At 39.0% G+C, this 22,659-nt stretch overlaps 1 protein-coding gene and 1 pseudogene across 2 annotated transcripts in view; one reads left to right on the plus strand and one right to left on the minus strand.

Annotated features, from left to right (window-relative positions):
* The window catches only part of FAM126B (family with sequence similarity 126 member B), an 83,594-nt gene that overhangs the window by 57,695 nt on the left and 3,240 nt on the right, over positions 1-22,659 (minus strand). Inside the window, exon 2 of one of the 2 annotated variants that reach the window (XM_025405014.1) lies at positions 4,545-4,642. The gene's annotated coding sequence lies outside the window, so the exon portion shown is untranslated. Of the gene's footprint in view, positions 1-4,544; positions 4,643-16,089; positions 16,213-22,659 lie in introns of both variants that reach the window. The other variant, XM_025405013.1, reaches the window with a different exon arrangement.
* LOC112635869 lies at positions 17,416-21,457 on the plus strand (annotated as a pseudogene).

Here is a 22,659-nt window from a genome sequence, read left to right on the forward strand (position 1 = left end):
ATCAGCTACCCCTACCTTCCTCCTCCCTCCAACCTCATCACTCTGCCCATTTTCTTCATAGCATTTAGCACAATCTGTAATTATCATTTATTTGTTTACTTAATGTCTGTCTTTTCTACTAAAATCTGTACTTTACAGAGACAGGCACTGTATCCCAAATGACAGGCATATAGCAGGCATTCAATCATCTGTTGATTTTGAGCACCTTCAGCGCTGACATTGTTATTTTTGGCCATAACAAAACTTGAGATTTCTGTTTTCTTAGTTAAACTTGATAATTTTACTTGGAAAACTAAATACCAAATGGAAGTTAAATACCTTCTTCATATATCGTCCAGAAATTTGTGACAAGTAAATGTTGTCCCAGATGCATGAATTAGTAACACCAACCTTGCCAAAGTTTGATATAAGAGACTGAATAATTTGGCGATTTTGTTGTCTTTGAATTAACTGACATATGTCAGGCAATTTTCTACTGAGATAATTGTTCATTTCAAAGCTGTATCTTACAGTGATATATAGCAGACATTTTAAACAACAATTAGGGACACAAATCCAATTAATATTTCAACCCCATGTGGTGCCACTAATATCAACTGAAATAACTGAATAAAAGAATACACAAAGCTAAATTCTAGAAATACTAAGTATAAACGACTACTACTACTTCACAATTTACTTGGCTGGCTGCTGAAAAGTTTCTTCAGACAAGTCACACCTTGATTTCTAAAAATATCAAAATGTGGAAAAAAATGTGTCTTAAAAGTGAGGAAATAAGTTACCAGTGAGCCTATTAAGTAGAAACATGATACCAGGTGTTTCCTATATTTTATCTGATTTAATAACAGGTGGCAGAATTTAGTGGTGTACAGCACCAGTTCTCAGCTTTTTTTGGTTTCAGAATTTCTTTCACTAAAAACGTTCATTTATTAATTAATTTTTTGAAAAGCCTATTACATGTTAACATTTTAAAGCAAAAATTATATTCTTCTAAAACAAAAGCAAACTGAGAATAGCGTTTTGTTGTTGTTGTTCTGTTTTTTTGTGAATCTCATAATTGGTTTTTTTGTTTGTTCGTTTTTTCAAGAGACAGTCTCTTGTTGCCCAGGCGGAAGTGCAGTGGCACAATCTCAGCTCACTGCAACCTCCACCTCCTGGATTCAAGCAATTCTCCTGCCTCAGCCTCCAAGTAGCTGGGATCACAGGCACGCCCCACCATATCCGGCTAATTTTTTTATTTTTAGTAGAGATGGGGTTTCGCCATGTTGACCAGGCTGGTCTCAGACTCCTGACCTCCAGTGATCCCAAATTGCTGTGATTACAGGCGTGAGCCACTGTGCCCAGCCTCATAATTGCTTCTGCATTCAATCTGTTGTAGAAAAACCTCACTGTATATTTATGACAGAATGACAGTGAAGATGGCAAATACTCTTTATATTAATATGAAAAATAGTTTTGACCCCATGGACCCTCTTAAAGATCCTGAGGATCACAGTTTGATCACAAACTCTGTAGCAAGGTTGCCTAAGGTTAACGTCACTTATTAGCTATGTTTAAACCCTTGTACCCTCTTACTAGCTATACTCAAACCTTCTGTCCCTCATTTCTCTCATTTCAAAACTGGGAATAATAGTGGTACCTACTTCATACAGTTTTTGTATACTTAGAACAGTTCTTATCACAAGATAAACATTACATAAGTGTTTGCTATAAGCATTATATAATCTTCATGATATTATGTACTATGAAGTAGCTTGTTATTCTCATCTAATAGATAAGAAAATTAAAGTGTAAATGGGTGTGTGACCTATACAAGGTAACACAGTTTAAGTGGCAGAACTCAGATTTGAATCTAACGCTATAATTTTGAAATCTATGATTGAAAAAGGCACTATGTAATCTGGCCCCTATCTTATGGTTCATACTACTCTCCCCACAGCTTTCTATGTTCTGGCCATACTCTTCTTTCAACTTCTCTATAGCTTTATGTGCACCTTACCTCCAGCACATCTGTGCAGGCTGTTCCAGCCTGGAATGCTGCCCTGCTCCTGCTATTTAAGTGGCTGGCTCTTTCTGATCTTGTCAGTCTCAGCAGCCTTTCCGAACCACTTTACGTAACTAGCAGCTCTTTTTCTATTCCCCAGTATTTTCCATTCCAACACAATATTTATTTCCTGCCTAGAACTTTGTGTTTTGTAATTTGTTTATCAGACCTCATTACTTATTGATTATCCATCTCCCCACTGGATTGTAAATTCCAAGAGAACAGGGTATATTTCTGCATTGCTCACTACTATGCATTCAAAGCTAACAAACATACTATGATTTCTGGATGTAAGACAGGTACTTAAAATATATATACATATATATATATATAGTCAGTGAACCATACTGTTTATATGTCCTCAGACAACTCATTTAAACCCTTTGGGCTTCAGTTTCCTAAAATGAATAGTTATTTTCTAACTCTAAAATCCTAAAAATAGATTTTAGTACCTTCATTTGAAAAATAGAATAGTACTGGTTACAGAGAAATTCTGTAAACATATATTTTCCTTTTTTTTTTTTTTGAGACGGAGTCTCGCTCTGTCGCCCAGGCTGGAGTGCAGTGGTGCGATCTCAGCTCACTGCAAGCTCCGCCTCCCGGGTTCACACCAATCTCCTGCCTCAGCCTCCTAAGTAGCTGGGACTACAGGCGCCCACCACCACGCCCGGCTAATTTTCTGTATTTTTAGTAGAGACAGGGTTTCACTGTGTTAGCCAGGATGGTCTTGATCTCCTGACGTCATGATCCACCCGCCTCGGCCTCCCAAAGTGCTAAGATTACAGGTGTGAGCCACCGCGCCTGGCCAAACATGTATTTTCTAACTAGGCACAGCACTATTAGTACATAGAGATATCTACAGAGCACAGCTATAAGTAGACTGCAAGGTATCTTTTATTTTTTGAGATAGGGGTCTTGCTATCGTGCCTCAGCTGGTCTTGAACTCCTGGGCTCAAACAATCCTCCCACCTCAGCCTCCTGAATAGCTAGGATTACAGCATACGCTACGGTGCCTGGCCTTGCAAGCTTTCTGTTTATCTAACCATAGAATATAAAATTCTGCAGATCATTTCTTCTACTGTATATTACATCTATCCCATCACACGGTAAAAACTATACTTAAAAGAACTCAAGCTGATATTCCAGCATGCAGTTTAATTCAGATCCATACTGCCTTAGTTCCAGAATGTATAACTAAGAGGCTATCACAGAAAATGACTATCTTTTTGATAACTATGACAATGACGACCTTTTTATTATTAATAGTACTACCATTATTTACAGACGAGTTCTTGCTACGTTGCCCAGGCTGGTTTTGAACTCCTGGCCCCAAGCAATCCTCCTGCCTTGGGATTAGAGCTAGGATTACATGTGTGCACCACTGTACCAGAGATGGTAATGGCAACCTTTATTAGCAAACCCTAACTACAACATAATGAACAAAATAATAAGCTGCTGGAATGTGATCTGAAGAAGGTCAAGAACTACTTGCCGGGAAGAAAACTCACAGTATTTGTCCAAGGTCTCTAAGTACAATAATATGTGTCCTTGGGAAAGTTACTTAACTACTCTCTGTCTTCAAATTCCTCACTTATAAAATGAGAATACATACCTATAACAAAGGTTTATTTTTAAAGATTTAATAAATCAACACACATAAGGTCTTACTTAGAACAGTGACTGTACAACATAAGTCTTCAATGGATGCTTGCTACTATTATTATTATAGAAATATTATCAATATAATCATTTAATTTTTGAACAATTTAGGAGGCATTTTTTTCCTGTAAAGTACAGAGATTATTCATCCATTCTTTCAACTAATATGCACTGTGAATACCAATTACATGCTAGGTACCAAGTAAAATGTTAAAGATACAACAGTGAGCAAAACTAACTGTGGTAAGTGCTCTCAAAGGTTTCTTGTGGATCAAAATTATGGGATAAACCAAGCTACACAATTATCAAGACAACATATGAAATAGCCAGTGATGGTTTTGCTACTGCTAATTTTCAAACTTGATCAACAACTATGAAGATACTTCAAGGTGTAAGTCTAAAACTTAGGCATTTAAGACATACTGTTAGCATAATCACCAAATTTCCTAAGGAAAAGCCCAGAGCTGCACTGTCTAACACAGGAAGCTACTTGTGGCTACAGTGTCCTATATTGGACTGCAAAGATATAGAATATAGCCATCATCAAAGAAGTTCTATTGGACAGCATTGATCTAGATGTAGCCAGATAATACAGTTATGCTGAGTAAATTCAATTCTTCAATAAAGTTTAGATAACAGAAAGGTTTTTTAAAAACACATTTATAAAAGGGAAAAACTTTCAAAAATAGAATTCAAAGGCAATAATTAAGATGTCATTATGTTAAGTAAAACTGCTTAATAAATAGAAGCTATCCAGCAAAGGTTACCAAAAATGCTAACATGTCTAACGATATAGAAAATTCATTCTTTATCCTTTAAAAAGTTAAAGTCTTAATTTTACCTGTATTAAGATCAGTTTTCTAAAGGAGGAGGTGGCACAGGAATTCGGCAGAGTTCAAGTGGGGAATTCATTTGTTAAGAGTTAAATATTTTCCAATTCTATAAAAAATACAAATAGAAAACTGAAATATTGAAGAAATAGTCTCAAGAATGTAATACAAAGAGCAGTTTTGATAGGCATTTACAATACAGCTTATCTAATTTTAAGAAATAATCATAGATCCAAAAATTTCTGTAACAACTAGCATACTTGCATACCTTTATCAAACCTAATTAAAATGCATTATTTTGAAGACAGAAAGTCTGAATTTTAATTTCAAATTTGCCATTAATTATCTATAAGACCTTGAGTAGATTACTTAAATTATCTGGTGCCTCACTTGCATTATCTGTAATATTAAGTCCCTTCCAGACAAAAATTATATGACTCTTTTGAAACATGTTATAGTAGTTTTTCTTTCTCTCTCTCATACACACACACACACAAACACACAATCATTTTAAAAATACCCTCATTAAAATCATAATATGCAGTATAAAACCAAGCTTAAATAATAAGTATCATAAGCTACAAAATTATTTTGGTTGAGTTTCACATAACTGAAAAACTTACCTTTTTTAGAAAAGAACACAAAAAATGCTATTATGCTGAATTTTTGGCAGAAAAACACATTAAAAGATTGTCAGAATCATTTTCAAATTGCTAAAATGGAGACTTTTCTTAGAAAGTAATAACTATTTTCATGTGTTTGCTGACTACATTATGCTCTCCTTTCTTTGATACAAAGAATACTGTGATAAAATTCTCTTAGAATTATATTAACTGAAGATGTGTCAGGACCCCCTACTCCACTACAGCAGCTGACACTTTATCTCATATACTGGGCTTTCACATGTGAGTTTTGTTTTATGAGAAGGTTCTGCAGTGGAGGGAAGAACTTGAACAGGACTACGGGAGTATTTCTGGAAAGACACAAAAGAGACTGGTAGTACTTTAAGAAGGGGCACTTGATGGAAATAGGGTGTACCTTGGGAATTTTGAACCACAACCACCAAGACAATTGCCAAATTGAAGCAGTCTGTAGGCAGAATGGCTATGTGGGGAACCTCTACAGAGACAAATCTCCCATAGTCTTCCAGGGCCAAGGAGATAGATACTCAGTAGACTCTCAATTTAAAAAGTAACAAACAAAAAGGCCAAATGATAAGAACAATGAGTTTTATTAAACTTTAAGACAACCCTAAAATAGCTCAATCTCTGTCTGGTTGAAGGTAATTAGGTCCTTACCAATTTGTGCAACAGAGAAAAATGTGATCCCTACTGGGAACACTGTATAGCACCTCTATGGTTCTTTCATATACAAAGTCTGGCACACAATTTAAAAATTACTAAAAATACAAAGGGATAAAAAAAAGACCAATAATTAAGAGAAAACTAGACAAGAGAATCAGACTCACAGACATTTTAAAAATGAAGTTAATACACAAGGACAATTATTTAAAGTAATCCTGATCAATAGAAAACAGAAGGGGAAATGTACAAAACTGCTGAAGATGCAACATTTCACTAAAGGATTAGGAACTACAAAAATAATTAAATAAGCACTCTAGAACCGAAAAACACAATATATGAAACTAAGAACTCAATATAGAGCCCTCTCAGCATAGCCGGCAGCACATCAGTCTTATAATCTGAAGAATTTAATATATTGATCTTAGAGCAAATGAGACACAGCGGAAAACAGGATGAGTTAACTAGAAGACAAATCAATAAAAAATACCCGAACCGAAGCATAAAGAGAAAAGAATGGAAGACAGAGGAAGGGGAAAGGGAAAGTAGTGAAAGGAGGAGGGAGAAGTTTAAGACAAATGTGACACACACTCACAATGTCTAATGTGTGTGTGTGTGTATCACATTTCTCATATATATATATAAAACAGAAGTCCTAGAAAAGAAGAGAAACTGATAAATGTAATATTCTAACAAAGAATAACTGGGAGTTTTCAAAAACTGATGAAAGAAATCAATCTAGAGATTCAGAATGCTTTGCCAACACCAAGCAGGATATATTAAAAGGAAATTCTACCTAGGATGCCATAAACTAGGGAAGGAAGGGAAGAAGTAAGGGGGGGGGGGAAATCATAAAAGCAGCCATAGGAAAAAAAAAGAGTTGCTCTTCGCAAAACAGTAAGACTCACATATTTCTCAACAGAAATAACAGAAGTCAGAATATAATAGAACAACACTGTTAAAGGGCCAAAGAGAAAACAACTGCCAATCTAGAATACTATGCCCAGCAAAACTATCCTTCAAAAATAAAGGTGAAATTTTAAAATTTGCAAAAAAAAAAAAAAAAAGATTCTCACCTTCTCACCTACAAGCCTGCACTAAAAGAGAATTAAAAGGAATTATTCAGGCAGAAGGAAATTATCCTAAATCATAAACATGGAAACGTAGGAATAAATAAACAATATCATCTGCTCAGTTCTGGGGCATAAAAATATATATATATCAGGGTAAATAGTGTAAGGAAATGTTAATAGTGACAGTTCAAAACAGTAACTGAAATGCCTTGTAAGGTTTAAAGGTTCTAAGATTTTTAGCAGTTGTGTGACACTAGTAATAGTAATAATTTGTATTATACTGTAAAAGTTAAAGAAGGAAGTTGTAATTTTTAGGATAACCATTACAATAAAATTATATATATATAAAACAAGTTAGAAGGAAAATATAACATTTAATCTAAAAGCAAGCAAGAAATTTAAAAAAAAAAAAACAACAGATGGGCCAAATAGCAAATGACAGTAAGATTATACATATAAACCCAACTATATTAATAATTATATTACAGTATATAGACCAAGATTGTCCAACTCACAGCCCAGGGCGGGCTTTGAACGTGGCCCAACACAAATTTGTAAACTTTCTTAAAACACAATGCGATTTTTTTTTTTTTTCAGCTCATCAGCTATCATTAGTGTTAGTGTATTTTATGTGTGGCCCAAGACAATTCTTCTGCTTCCAATATGACCCAGGGAGGCCAAAAGAGTGGATAACCCGATATAGAAAAAATTCTCCTAGTAAAAGACAAATTTTGTCAGACTGGATTAAACAAACAAAGAAGCACAGTCCTTAAAAAAGACACACTAATTTCAGAGAAAGATTTAGAATATATGGCAAGAATGATTATTAGAGATTAAAGTAGTATTAATGAAGGGATCGATCCAACAGGAAGGTACCACAATCATAAACTTATATGTACGCAGTAACCTCAAAATACATAAAGCAGCAGGGCATGGTGGCTCAAGCCTATGATTACAGCACATTGGGAAGCTTGAGCTCAGGAGTTCAAAACCAGTCTGGGCAACATGGCGAAACCCATTATCTAGAAAACAAACAAACAAAACCAGCGTGTGGTGGTATATGCCTGTAGTCCCAGCTACTTGGGAGGTTGGAAGGATCACTTGAGCCCAGGAGGTCAAGGCTGCAGTGAGCCACGATCACACCACTGTACTCCCGCCTTAGCAACAGAGCAAGACTCTGTCTTAAAAAAAAAAAAAGAAAAAAAACACATAAAGCAAAAATTTGCAGAATTAAAAGGAGAAAAAGACAAAGCCATAATAATAGTTGGAGACCCACATCTCTCTCAGCAAACTGACAGAAAAGGCAACCAAAACTCAGTAAGATCTGAATGGTGCAATTAACAAACAACCAAAATGACTAATACAGAACACTGTACCTAGCAACAACACAATTTGAATTATCTTCTTTTTTTTTGAGATGGAGTCTCACTCTGTCTCCCAGGCTGGAGTGCAGTGGCGCAATCTTGGCTCACTGCAACCTCTGCCTCCTGGGTTCAAACGAATCTCCTGCCTCAGCGCCCAGAGTAGCTGAGATTACAGGTGCTTGCCACCACCCCTGGCTAATTTTTTTGTTTGTTTGTTTTTTTGTATTTTTAGTAGAGACGGGGTTTCACCACATTGGCCAGGGTAGTCTCAATCCTCTGACCTCGTGATCCACCCACCTCGGCCTTCCAAAGTGCTGAGATTACAGGCATGAGCCACTGTACCTGGCCTAAAATTACATTCCTAAATTATCTATAGGTCAAAGAAGAAATCTCTACAAAAATTTAAAAAATAAGCTGGGTGTGGTGATGCACACCTGTGGTTCCAGCTACTCAAGAGGCTATAAGGTGGGAGCATTGCTTGAGCCCATGAGTTTAAGGCTGCAGTGAGCCGTAACTGTGCCACGGCACTCCAGCCTGGGCAACAAAGTGAGACCCTGTCTCAAAAAAAAAAAATTCCCCCAAAACAAAACAAAGAGAAAACCATGTCAGTATAAAATGGACACATTTCTTAAAAAATATAAATTACTAATGCTGAAAGAAACAGAATATCCAAACAGCCCCAAAGCAAACAAAGAAATGGAATGTATTATTAAAAATCTTTCCTTAAAGAAAATCTCAAGTAAAGATGTTTTCACCAGTGAATTATTCCAGTTACGGGAGAAACCACACCAAGATTATAAAAGTCATCCCGAGAATAGAAAATAATAAATATGCAGAGGAGGGAGAATCTCTTGAAACCGGTAGGCAGAGGTTACAGTGAGCCAAGATCGCGCCACTGCACTCCAGCCTGCATGATACCCTGTCTCGAAAAAGGAAAAAAAAAAAAAAAAAGAATGAAGACTTCCTAACTATTTTTAAGAACCAGTATAATAGCCAGGTGCAGTGGCCCACGCCTACAATCCCAGTACTTTGGGAGGCTGAGGCAGGCAGATCACTTAAGGTCAGGAGTTCAAGACTAGCCTGGCCAACATGGTGAAACCCCATCTCTACTAAAAATACAAAAATTAGCCAAGTGTGGTGGTAGGTGCCTGTAATCACAGTTATTTGGGAGGCTGAGGCAGGAGAATCACCCGAAGCCAGGAGGCAGAGGTTGCAGTGAGCCGAGATCGCACCATTGCACTCCAGCCTGGGGGACAGAGCAAGACTCAGTTTCTGAATACAAGGTTAATTAATACAAAAAAAAATCAATTGTGTTTCTATAAACCAAACACAAATTTTTAAAAATGCATCTTACAACAGCATTAAAAAAATAAGACTAGAAATAAATCTAACAAAAGATGTATAAGAAAACAAGAAAACATTTTTTAGAGAAAATAAAGACGGTTTAAATAAAGCAGAGGATATACCATGTTCATGAGTTGGGAAGACTCATAAAGATGTCAGTTCTCCCTCAATTAATCACTCCCTTAGTATTAAGCATATGTATTGCCTAATCTGTCATTGTGTGGGGTGGGGGCAGGAAAACTGTAAGATCCTGGCACAAAAACCAGCCCAAAACTGAGATTGGACCAAGACCATAGAGAACACCCCAATCCTCAATCATAAGCCTAATACTAGGGAAGGAGAAAAGTGTGAGGAGAGAAGGGCCTTCCATTTCTCAATAAGATAGAGTGACAGAAAGTCAACTTACCTTCTTGCCTGAATTTAAGACATGGAAGAAAGCCGGGCATGGTGGTTCATGCCTGTAATCCTAGCACTTTTGGAGGGCAAGGAGGGTGGACCACTTGAACTCAGGAGTTCAAAACTAATTTGTGCAACATGGTGAACCCCATCTCCACTAAAACTACAAAAGCTAGCCCAGCACAGTGGCACACACCTGTAGTCCCAGCTACTCAGGAGGCGGAGGCAGGAGAATCACTTGAGCCCAGGAGGCGAGGCTGCAGTGAGCCGAGATCATGCCACTGCACTACAGCCTGGGCAACAGGAGTGGGGGAAAAGAAAAAACACGGAAGAAAATATGAAACAAAGGTAGGTCATGGTTTCAAAATATGAAACAAAGGTAGTGGCTTATACTTGTTATCCCAGCACTCTGGGAGGCCAAGGCAGGAGGACAGACTGAGCCCAGGAGTTTGAGACCAGCCTGGCCAATACAGTGAAACCTCATTTCTGCAAAAAAAAATTTTTTTAAATTAGCCAGGCACGGGGGCACATGCCTGTAGTTGCAGCTACTCAGGAGACTGAGGTGGGAGGAACACTTGAACCTGGGAGGTGGAGGCTGCAGTGAGAAGTGACTGTGCCACTGCACTGCAGCCTAGGCAACAGAGTGAGACTCTATCTCAAAAGAAAAAGAAAAAATAAAGAAAGAAAATACATGAAACACAAGTTTTCATGACACTGGACGCAGACAATGAAGAACAATGAAGTTGCCTCAACTTCCTTCCTCAAGACTTTCCAGGCTGCAGGGTAAGGAAGAGAAAGGCAAGTGAAAACTCGTAGACTCTCTGAGTTAAGGAGGCAGAGCCAAGAGTACAGGTAGACCAAAGTGTTAGAGGACAGGGTAACGCGGAGAGCTGTACTGAGAACGAACCCTGGAGATCTGCAAAGGATCCCTCTCTAGTAGTCAAACGAAAACTCATCAGCACACTGTATGTGTGAGGAAACTACTAGAAACCAGGAAAAGAAGCACCAGATTAGAGGTAGCAGTGTCCAGAACTTACACAGGGCCAGAAATAGTGCCACTTCTCACCAATTCCATTGAGGATGGGGTCAAGTACACATAAGAGTTCTTCCTAAGTAATGGGGACTTACCAGCCCTACAGCGAACACAGATCCAGTACTCTCTATTAAATCTTAAGATCTTTTTTTTGTTTGTTTGTTTGTTTGTTTGTTTTGAGACAGAATTTCGCTCTTGTCAACCAGGCTGGAGTACAATAGCACGATTTCCAGTCACCGCAACCTCCGCCTCCTGAGTTCAAGTAATTCTCCAGCCTGGGCCACCCAAGTAGCTGGGATTATAGGTGCCCGCCACCATGCCCAGCTAATGTTTGTATTTTTAGTAGAGACAGGGTTTTACCATATTGGCCAGGCTGGTCTCAAACTCCTGACCTCAGATGATCTGTAAAATCAAAATCTGGAACTATTTTCAAATAAATGTAACTGCATCCCAGAGCAGAGTTTGAAAACATTTATAGGAATGCAAAACTATCCCACGTAATACAAAGGTTTAAAAAGTGCTTGCACACTGGAGTTTGCCCTTCTTTCTACTTTTAAAATCTAGCAGCCATGTGAAGAAGCCAGAGCTAGCTTAATGAATAGACATAGGCCGGCCAATCGCCAGCACTATCCAACAAATGTGTGAGTGAAGCCATCTTAAATAACAGTCCCAGTGAAATGACATGAGTAATCTCAGGGAAGATCAAAAAAAGAACTCCCCAAGCCAGGCGCAGTGGCTCATGCCTGTAATCCCAGCACTTTGGGAGGCCAAGGCATGTGAATCATGAGGTCAGGAGATCGAGACCATCCTGACTAACATGGTGAAACCTCGTCTCTACTAAAAATACAAAAAAAAATAGCCAGGCATGGTGGCGGGCACCTGTAATCCCAGCTACTCAGGAGGCTGAAGAAGGAGAACCATTTGAACCCAGGAGGCAGAGGCTGCAGTGAGCCAAGATCGTGCCACTGACCCATAGAATTGTGAGCAAATAAAATAGTTGTCATGTTAAGCTACTAAATTTTGGGGCTATACAATAAAGGGTAACAAATACATATGTTAAAGAGGGGAGTTGAAAATCATTCATAAATCTACTATAAAGGACATTAAAAAGTGTTCATCACTAGATAATTTTCAAAACAGATCTTATTAACTGAGTCCCTACCAAGACATTCTGAGAGACACTAAATGCCAGGAACTAGAAACCAGCTCTTAGTTCAAAATGACACAGGTTTGTATTAGCATTAGAACTCAATGCAGCATCCCTTCCTGGTCCCCAGGCTGCAGGGGAGTTAGCCTACTGAAGAAAGTAATGAAAACAGTGATCTAACAAAAATCATAGTTGTCCACTTATAGGTCCTGGATATCAATACTTTTAAATTATCCATATAAATTTAGTGATGTCAATTATCTTCGTCCTTTTTTGGATATCTGCCTGCTCTAGCTACATGGGCTTTCTTAATGTTTCTTGAACATGCCAAACTCGTTCTTGCCTAAGAGGCTTTGTGCTTCTATTCCCTTTGCTGCCCAGCTGCACGCATTGGTTTCCTTCTTACTTCATCCAGGTCTCTGCTCAATCAAAAAAAAAAAAAAAAAAAACCCACTACCCATCACCAATCACAATCACTCTCTATCCCATGATCTGCTTTACTATTCTCCACATTTACTAGTACTTGTTTACTGCCTATTTTCTCCTACTGGAATACATAAACACATAGGAGGTTGTCTTCTTATTCACCACTAAATCCACAGTCCCTATTTCAGTGGCTAGACAAAGCAGGTAGTCACTAGATGTACAGGGAAGCAAGAAAAGATCCCTATTCACCTAAGTGTTATTGGGGTCATGGCAGAGTAATGACCTCAGAAAATCCTCTCCTCCATAAAAGCAACAAGACACTGGTAAAAAGTGTCAGAACGAACTTTTTCAGAACTTTCGAAATTAGGCAAAAGGTTAACGCAATCTGGGAAGTGTTTATTCAAGAAAAGTAGCTGAATCTCTAAGTAGCTGAGACTACAGGATGTACCCACTGTGCCCAGCCGTCAAGGAGTTTTAACTTGCCCTATTCCCATTCCACCTCCCCAGCTCCACAGTAGCCTTGAAAACGAAAAGCCCACAATCACACTAAGAGCCAGCAGACTGGCAGCCACTAAAGGTGACAGAATGGTCTGCAATGCCTTCAAAGCCTCATTCTTGAAAAACTAATTATTTGACCCGTCTGATAGTTCCTGGAAGACCCTGATATGGTTCGGCTATGTCCCCACCCAAATCTCATCTTGAATTGTAACTCCCACAATTCCCACATGTCGTGGGAGATGATTAAATTATGGGGTGGATCATTCCTGCTCTGTTCTCATGAATGAGTCTCATGAGATCGGATGGTTTTAAAAATGGGAATTTCCCTGCACAAGCTCTCCCTTTGCCTGCTGCCATCCATGTAAGATGTGACTTGCTTCTCCTTGCTTTCTGCCATGATTGTGAGGCTTCCCCAGCCATGAGGAACTGTAAATCCATTAAACCTATTTTTCTTCCCAGTCTCGGGTATGTCTTTATCAGCAGTGTGAAAATGGACTAATACAGACCCCATTTGCAAGGACGTCTTTAATTTGACTTGAAGATCAACCAGTGCAAAGTCTTTTCCCTAGGGGTATTTGTCTAAAACAGGAGCAGTTATTTAATATCCCGGCTGCCTAAGGCAGTGGATACAGTTAGGGCAAACAACAGGCCAGTCAAAAAGCCTAAAAAGAAAAGCTGGGAGCCAGGCACGGTGGCTCATGCCTGTGCACTTTGGGAGGCCAAGGCTGGTGGATGACTTGCGATCAGGAGTTCGAGACCAGTCTGGTCAACATGGTGAAACCCCACCTCTACTAAAAACACAAAAATTAGCTGGACATGGTGGCACACACCTATAGTACCAGCTATTCAGGAGCCTGAGGCAGCAGAACTGCTTAAACCCGGAAGCAGGAAGTTGTGGTGAGCCAAGATCACACCACTGCCCTCCAGCCTAGGCAACAGAGTGAGACCCTACCTCAAAAACAAACAAAAAACCCAGAAAAGAGAAGCTGGGGAATGAGATGTCCAAAAAGGACTCTGAAAAGCTCCAACAACTTCCCGGGAATCCAGAAGGTCATATTCATGCAAAGGGATGTGTACTCAGAGCTATATGCATGCTCAGGAATAGTCTGAGAAGCCCTTAAAATCTCATTAGGGGCTAACCTGAGGCTCTGCACACAAGTCACTACTGGAAAATTAATGGCATCTTTTGCAACTCTACTGGGAGAGGATTCTTGCAAGCTTGAGCTTGGTTTCTTCCAGACTTCAGTCCATTTGCCTTTTGCTTTGCTGATTTGCCTTCTATCATCTCATTGTAATAAACTATAACTATAAATAAAATATTGAGTTCTAAGAGTCAATCTTGGAAATCATGAAATGTGGGAATGGTCTTGAGGGACCCTCTACAAAGCTCCTAAGCCCTTTTGACATAAACCTAGTTAATGAAGATAACCTCCTAGCTTCCTGCCAGGACAAGAAGTTCCAGCCTTACCTTGCACAAATCCTGCCTTCAGCCTAGAATCAGACATTTCTCCAAGGAACTCCTTTCAGTAGGAAACAATACTTTAAAGACTACACTATGGGTGCTAAAGCTTGGGCATATCTTAAATACAATTTACTCCCAATTAAGTGACATAGGGGTAGAGAGAGGAAAGGATCCATTCCTTGTGTTTCTAGTAAAAAAAATTTTTCCCCCATAAAAAGTAGTATCCAACTCTGAAGAACCTAAAAACATGTTGGATATACAACCTGTTTAGGTATGTAGGCACAAAATTAAAGTAGAAAAATAAATTCCAAGAAAATATGTTGAATTTTTTTTATTTTAATTTTATTTTAATTTTAATTTTCAGAGATGAGTTCTTGCTGTGTTGCCCAGGCTGGTCTTGAACTCCGGGCATCAAGCAATCCTCCTGACTTGGCCTCCCAAAGTGCTGGGATTACAGGCATGAGCCACTGCACCTGGCCTATGTTGAATTTTAGAATAAACCTTTCAAATACTTAATAAATAAATGTTGGTTTAAACTTTACTTAATTAACTGACACAGTTCATAATAAGTTCTTCCTAAAGGCAAAAATATTTGAAATATTGGCATCTTTTTTTCTTTTGTGTTTTCTTTTGTGTTTTTTCCCAATTTTTTTTTATTGTGGTAAAACACACTTAACAAAAAATTTACCATCTTAACCATTTTTAATGTACATTTCAGTGGTATTAAATATATTCATAATGTTGTCCAACCATCACCATACTCTTTTCATCTTGTAAAACTAAAACTCACGGTGAGCCGAGATCGCACCATTGCCTGAGCAACAAGAGCGGAGAAAAAAAAAAAACACTAAAACTCTAAGCTAGGCGTAGGGGCTCACACCTGTAATCCCAGCCCTTCGGGAGGCCAAGGAAGGCAGATTATGTGAGCCCAGAAGTTTGAGACCAGTCTAGGCAACATGGCAAAACCCTGTCTCTATAAAAAATACAAAAATTAACCGGCCATGGTAGTGTGCACCTATAGTTCCAGCTACTCCAGGACTGAGGTGAGAGGAACACTTGAGCCCAGAGTTTGAGGTTACAGTGAGCTACGATCATGCCACTGCACCCCAGCATGGGTGACAGAGTGAAACCCTGTCTCTAAAAAAAAACATAAAAATAAAAATGAAGGACAAGTTATCATAGCTCAGTCTGTCACCACCACTTAGAAAGAAGCACAGTGCTGGGAGCAGTGGCTTATGCCTGTAATCCTAACTACTCAGGTGGCTGATGTGGGAGGATTACTTGAGGCCAGTAGTTCGAGACCAGCTTGGGCAACATAGAAAGACCCTATCTCTAAAATTAAAATAAAATAAAGAGGCCAGGCGCGGTGGCTCAAGCCTGTAATCCCAGCACTTTGGGAGGCCGAGACAGGTGGATCACGAGGTCAGGAGATCAAGACCATCCTGGCTAACACGGTGAAACCCCGTCTCTACTAAAAAATACAAAAAACTAGCCGGGCGAGGTGGCAGGCGCCTGTAGTCCCAGCTACTCAGGAGGCTGAGGCAGGAGAATTGCTTGAACCCGGGAGGTGGAGGTTGTGGTGAGCTGAGACCACACCATTGCACTCCAGTCTGGGTAACAAGAGCGAAACTCCATCTCAAAAAAACAAAAAGATGTTCTGCCATTTGGGCCTTAAGATCCAGCAAATTCAGTGGTATTCAAAGTGTCTGTGGTAGATGATAAAGTAGCTGTATAAAGCTACCAGTAGGCCCTAATAGGAGAATCACAACAAGGCACAGAAGTCCATCTAAAGCAGGATTTCTTAACCTTGGCACTATTGGCACTTTAGTCACCCTTGACATTGTGAATGGCTTTTACGTGATAGGATGTTTGGCAGCATCCCTGCCCTCTTCCTACTAGATGCCAATAGCACTGCCCTGAATTGTGACCAGCAAAATGTCTCTAAACATTGTCAAGTGTCCCCCTGGATGAGAACTACTGCTTCTGAAGAGAGTTATGCCCTCTCTGCAGATGACTGCTCTTCTTTTGAGAAATAGCTCCTTGCTTGACTTTTGAGCCCCAGCAGTGACTGACCATGTGACCTGACATACTCTCAAGAAGTGAGTGTTCCAATCCACCAAGCCATAAAGCTATACGTGCTGGCAGTGTTCCATCATTAAATGGAAGTGATATCGTGTGTCAAATGTGAACTTTCAAGAGAACATGGGAGGACTATATTTTTCTATCCTCTTTAAGTCAAATGTGACCTTACGACTTTTTTTTTTTTACCAAACAGCAGAAATCATTTCTGCAGAAACATTTATGTGCCAGTACGCAATTCTCCAGCCCGTTCTTCTCTTGTCACTATGATAATAGAAGCAGAGATAAATATAGATACGCAATGCTGACCCATCAAATGAAGAACAGCTGCCTGGAATCACCCAACTTGCAGCAGATTTTACATGAGAAGAAATAAATCTCTCTTTTTCACATTTTAAGCCTTTATTTGAAAGTTGGTTATTACCACTACATAACCAACTAATCCTGACTACAATGGTTGTAATGAGGTTAGAGCAGGCTCCAAAAGCACAAGTAAGCTAAAAGAACAAATGGCTCAGACACCCATGGCACTTACTTCTACTAATCAACTCTTCCTTAATCTATGGCCCTGTAGAGTTCCCTAAGATCAAATGAAAGAAGAAAAAAAAAACTTAGACCTGGTTTACACATGGTTGCATACAATATGTTGGCAGTGGCCTTACAGAGAAGTAGCCCTACAAGACAGGAGAAAGGGAATTCCCAGTAGGCAGAACTTCAAACAGCATCTCTTTGTTCACTATACCTGAAGAAACCGAAGATATGGATCTATTGGTTTGGCTAAATGGCCTTTGTAAACAGTATTTGCTCAACAGACTCATGAACAAAATGGTCTTGTCAGCAAGAATAGAAATTATACCCTGGCTCAACACAGACTTCCCCTCATCAATGTTGATCTACAATTTCACAATATGCCAGGCTATCTCACACCTCACACATTTTCTTATGCTACACTCCTCTCTGGAATGCCTTTCAACTACCCTCTATCCTAACTGCCCTCCCCTTCTTCCAACACTCAGACCAACAGCTGCCTCCTCTATGAAGCTTTTGCATAGCATACAATCCTGCATCAATTCAAAGCCCTCTCCTTCCTGTTCACACAGCAGTTCTCAACATAGGGTCCACAGACCCCCAGGGATCTATAATAAAACTCATAAACTTTGATAAGAAGAAAATTGTATCATACTTTTTACCAATCTCTAACTAAAATTTATAATGTCATTAGATTGTGAGTATAGGCAAAACAATAAAACAAACAACCATAATATTTTTACGACTTGGTCACCAATAGAAATCACAGGTATTAGGCCAGGCACGATGGCTCACGCCTGTAATTCCAGTACTTTGGGAAGCCAACACGGGTGGATCACTTGAGGTCAGGAGACCACCCTGGCCAACATGGTGAAACCCCGCCTCTACTAAAAATACAAAAATTAGCCAGGCGTCGTGGCGCATGCCTGTAGTCCCAGCTACCCAGGAAGCTGAAGCATGAGAATCACTTGAACCTGGGAGGTGGAGGTTGCAGTAATCTGAGATCGCACCATTGCACTCCAGCCTGGGAAACAGGGCCAGACTTCATCTCAAGAAAAAAAGAGAAATCACAGAAATTTTCACATCAACTTACATTTGTTTCTTACCACTATGTCATGACACTTTTTTCTGGTCAGAGAGCTTCCATTCTACCCTGCATTAAAATGTTTCCAATCTCATCTGCCCAGATATTTAGCTAAACATTTTTCTAGGTGTTTCCATATGAGATTAACATTTAAATCTATAGACTGAGTAAAGCAGATTGCCCTTCCTAATGTGGGTGGATGTCATTTAATCAGTGGAAAGCCTGAATAGACAAAAAGGCTAAGCCTCCCCCAAGTAGAGAGAGTCAGTTTCTTCTGCCTAAGGACATTGACTTTCTCCTGCCTTCAAACTCAAACTGAAACATTAGCTCTTCAGAGTCTCAAGCCTGAGTGACTGCTACTATGTTATCTCTGGTTCTCAGGCATTTGGACTGTGTCTGACTGGAACTATACCATCAGCTCTCCTGAGTCTCCAGCTTGCCAACTACCCTGCAGGCGTGGTAGCAAGCACCTGTGATCCCAGCTACTCAAGAGGCAGAGATGGGAAGATCATCTGAGTTCAGGAGGTAGAGGCTGCAGTGAGCTGTAATTGCACCACTGCACTCCAGCCTGGGCAACAGAGTGAGACCTTGTCTCCAAATATGATAATAATTATTAAATATATTAATTAGATTTATATATATAATTTATATATATATATGGCAACTGTTGAAATGGTCCTAGTGAGCCGCCCAGTGAGAGGTTAGAGGCCTGAACAACTACTACTGCTGCTATTACTATTAATAGCAGCTAATATTTATTGTGCACCAAGTACTATAATAAAAATATTCTGTGTATCTGCTCATTTAATCCTAACAACTCTTCTTAAAAACTTTTAATTTTGAAATTATAGACTCATGGGAAGTTGAAAAAAAATTGCCAGCAGGTCTCATGTACCCTTTGCCCATTTTCCCTCAATGGGAACACCTTGAATAACTACAGTAAAATATCAAGACCAGGAAATTGACATTGCTACAGTCTACAAAGTTTATTCAGATCTAACCAGTTTTACAAGCACTCATGTATATGTGTGTGTATAGCTCTATGCAATTTTATCACATATGTAGACTCATGTAATTACCACCACAATCAAGATACAGAACTGTTCTGTCACCAAGACACTCTTGTAGTCCCACCCACTCCCCTCTCCTTGATAACTAAACCATGGCAACCACGAATCTGTTCTCCATCTCTTTATTTTTAGTATTCAAGAATGTTATATAAATGGAATCATGGAATATGCAATTTTCACATTTTTTTCACTTGAGACCCATTCAAGTTGTTACATATCAAACAGTCCATTCCTTTTTATTGCTGCATAGCAGTCCATGATACAGATGCACTATAGTCTATTTAACCTGTTGAAGAACATTTATGTTTCCAGTTTTTGGCTATTAAGAATAAAGATGCTATGAGAATTCACACAAATTTTTATATGAATGTAAGTTTCAGTTTCTCTCGAACAAATGCCCAAGACTGCAATTGTTGGCTTGTATAACTCTATTTCTAAAGATAAGGACACTGAGATGTAAATAGTGGAGCTGGGATTCTAATCTAGACAGTTGCCTCCAGGCCCTAACTCTTCATAATATTTCTAGCCGCTATAGAAATTGAGAGAAGTACATGGAATCAAAAAAAGAGTAAGAAGGTAAAGTCAACAGAACCTAGCATTGCTCAGATGAGGGGTAAGTGTTAAAGATAGACAACATCAGGGTTCCAGCTCCAGCAGGTTAGAAAGATGATAAAAGGGAAAACATGAATTCACTTTTAAACATATTATATTTGAAGGACCTGTAGATCATCTTCATCCAGCAGGCAATTACATGTATAGAATAGGAACTAAAGTTCAAGGGAAAGCTCTGGATTAGAGACACAGATTTGAGAACCATCATATTTGGATGCTAATTAAATAAAAAAGATCACAGACTAACAAAGTATAAAATGAGAGAAGATTCAGAACCTTAAGGAACAGAAACATTTAAGTCTTAAATTTTATATTCATTTCCCCTAGTATTTTCCATAAACAGTAGATACTGTAAAATACTGCAAATTCAAATTAACTTTAGATTTTTTAAAAGTCCTTCATGTTTTCTTGCCTTTTTTTTTTTTTGGAGACACAGTCTCACTTCATCACCCAGGCTGGAGTGCAGTGGCACAATCTTGGCTCACTGCAACCTCCACTTCCTAGGTTCAAGCAATTTTCCTGCCTCAGCCACTCGAGTAGCTGGCACTACAGGTGTGCACCACCATGCCCAGCTAACTTTTGTATTTTTAGTAAAGACAGGGTTTCACCATGTTGGCCAGGCTGATCTTGAAATCCTGACTTCAAGTGATCTACCCACCTCGGCCTCCCAAGATGCTGGGATTACAGGCATAAGCCACTGTGCCCAGCCATTATGTTTTCTATTTGAGTCTTACAGTTACCCTATAATGTAGACAGGACAGTAGTATATTCTCTCCCATCCCCACACCCTTTTTCATTTAAAAAGTATAAACTAATAAATAAATTTTAAAAAGAATGAATGCACAGATTAAAAAGTCTCAATAGAAAAGAATATGGAAAAAGTATAACTTTCAGTCCCTGCTCAGTATCTAACTTGTCTCTCTCATCCATATATATATATATGGAAAGGAATTTAAGGAGGTTAATTGGCAAGTCTTAGTAGCTAACAAAAGTCTATATTAATTAAGAATCAGGGAGACTCTTTTCACAAGATAGTGCCAAAGGCGAAGAAGGAAGCTCCTACCCCCTCTTAAAGCAGAAGCCAAAGCAAAGGCTTTGAAGGCCAAGAAAGCAGTGCTGAAAGGTGTCCACAACCACATACACAAAAAAAGAAGATCCACAAGTCACCCATGTCCCAGTGGCCCAAGGCAGCCCCAGAGGTAGCCCAAATATCCTTGTAAGATAGCAGGATACGAGGAGAAAGAAGCTTCACCACTATGCCATCATCAGGTTCCTGCTGATCACTGAGGCTACCATGAAGAAGATACAAGACAACAACATACTTGTGTTCATTGTGGATGTTAAAGTCAACAGGCACCAGGTCAAATAGGCTATAAAGAAGCTCTTTACCATCGATAAGGCCAAGGTCAAGACCCTAATCAGACCTGATGAAGAGAAGAAGGCATATGTTTGACTGGCTCCTGATTATGATGCTTTGGAGGTTGCCAACAAAATTGGGATCATCTAAACTGAGTTCGGCTGGCTAATTCTAAGTATATATCTTAATATCTTTTCACCAGAAAAAAAAAAAAGAATCAAGCACTATCAACAGTTAAGTATTCATAATGACAAAGGTGATGGATAAATTGGATTCTAACACTTTTTGAAGTTTCATGTGTTAAAATAGGACAAAATAGATATTCTGTAACCCATGCTTTGCCATTCAATAAATTGATGCCATTTACCATATTTTATGACTACTTTTTTGGCAGTTATATTTCAAACCTAGAAAGTACTATAATTCTATAAATAATCAAAGTCACACCTCTTAATATATTACATAATTGGGTTTTTACGCTTTTCTCTAAAATTAAAGTCTACTCATACTTTTCCTCAGATTTGTCTCCATGGCAGCCAGATACCCAAACAGAAAGTCTAGAATTCACAAAGATGAACTGTAAGTTTCTAAACTGGACCCAAGTCAAGGTAAACACATTTGCAATGCCAATTTTTAGTATATATTACTGAGTGGAATGTTTATGCAAAGATTAATGCATATGTTCATCATATATCATTATCAGAAAACGACCTTGAATTACTCCAATTCTTATTTTCCAATTTTAGTTTAATTCTAGAACTAGATAGCTTTCAGGGACAGTAAGAGAATAGGATATAAATGTCTATACAAATTAGCACAGGTCTGAATCATGAAAGAAATTAGTTTGATTTATGGAAAGCAGATAAGTGCCAAGTAAGAACTAATCCAAACCAAAACATTCAGCACAATTTTCATTTCTCGCAACTCCAGCTCCTGGCTAGAAAAACTATCCTAGCTATGACAGGCTGGGTGCGGTGGCTCACGCCTGTAATCCCAGCACTTTGGGAGGCCGAGGCAGGTGGATCACCTGAGGTCGGGAGTTCAAGACCAGCCTGACCAACTAGTAGAAACCCCGTCTCTACTAAAAAAATACAAAATTAGCCGGGCGTGGTGGCACATGCCTGTAATTCCAGCTACTTCGGAGGCTGAGGCAGGAGAATGGCTTGAACCTGGGAGGCGGAGGTTGCTGTGAGCCAAGATCGTGCCACTGCACTCCAGCCAGGGCAACAAGAGCGAAACTCTGTCTCAAAAAAAAAAAAAAAAGAAAAAAAAAGCTATCCTAGCTATGACATGAAATGACAATTTATTGAGCTATAAAAATACTAGCAAATTAGTAGATTTGGCAGCCCTTT

This window comes from Theropithecus gelada, chromosome 12 (assembly GCF_003255815.1).
Source record: "Theropithecus gelada isolate Dixy chromosome 12, Tgel_1.0, whole genome shotgun sequence".
Taxonomy (NCBI): domain Eukaryota; kingdom Metazoa; phylum Chordata; class Mammalia; order Primates; family Cercopithecidae; genus Theropithecus; species Theropithecus gelada.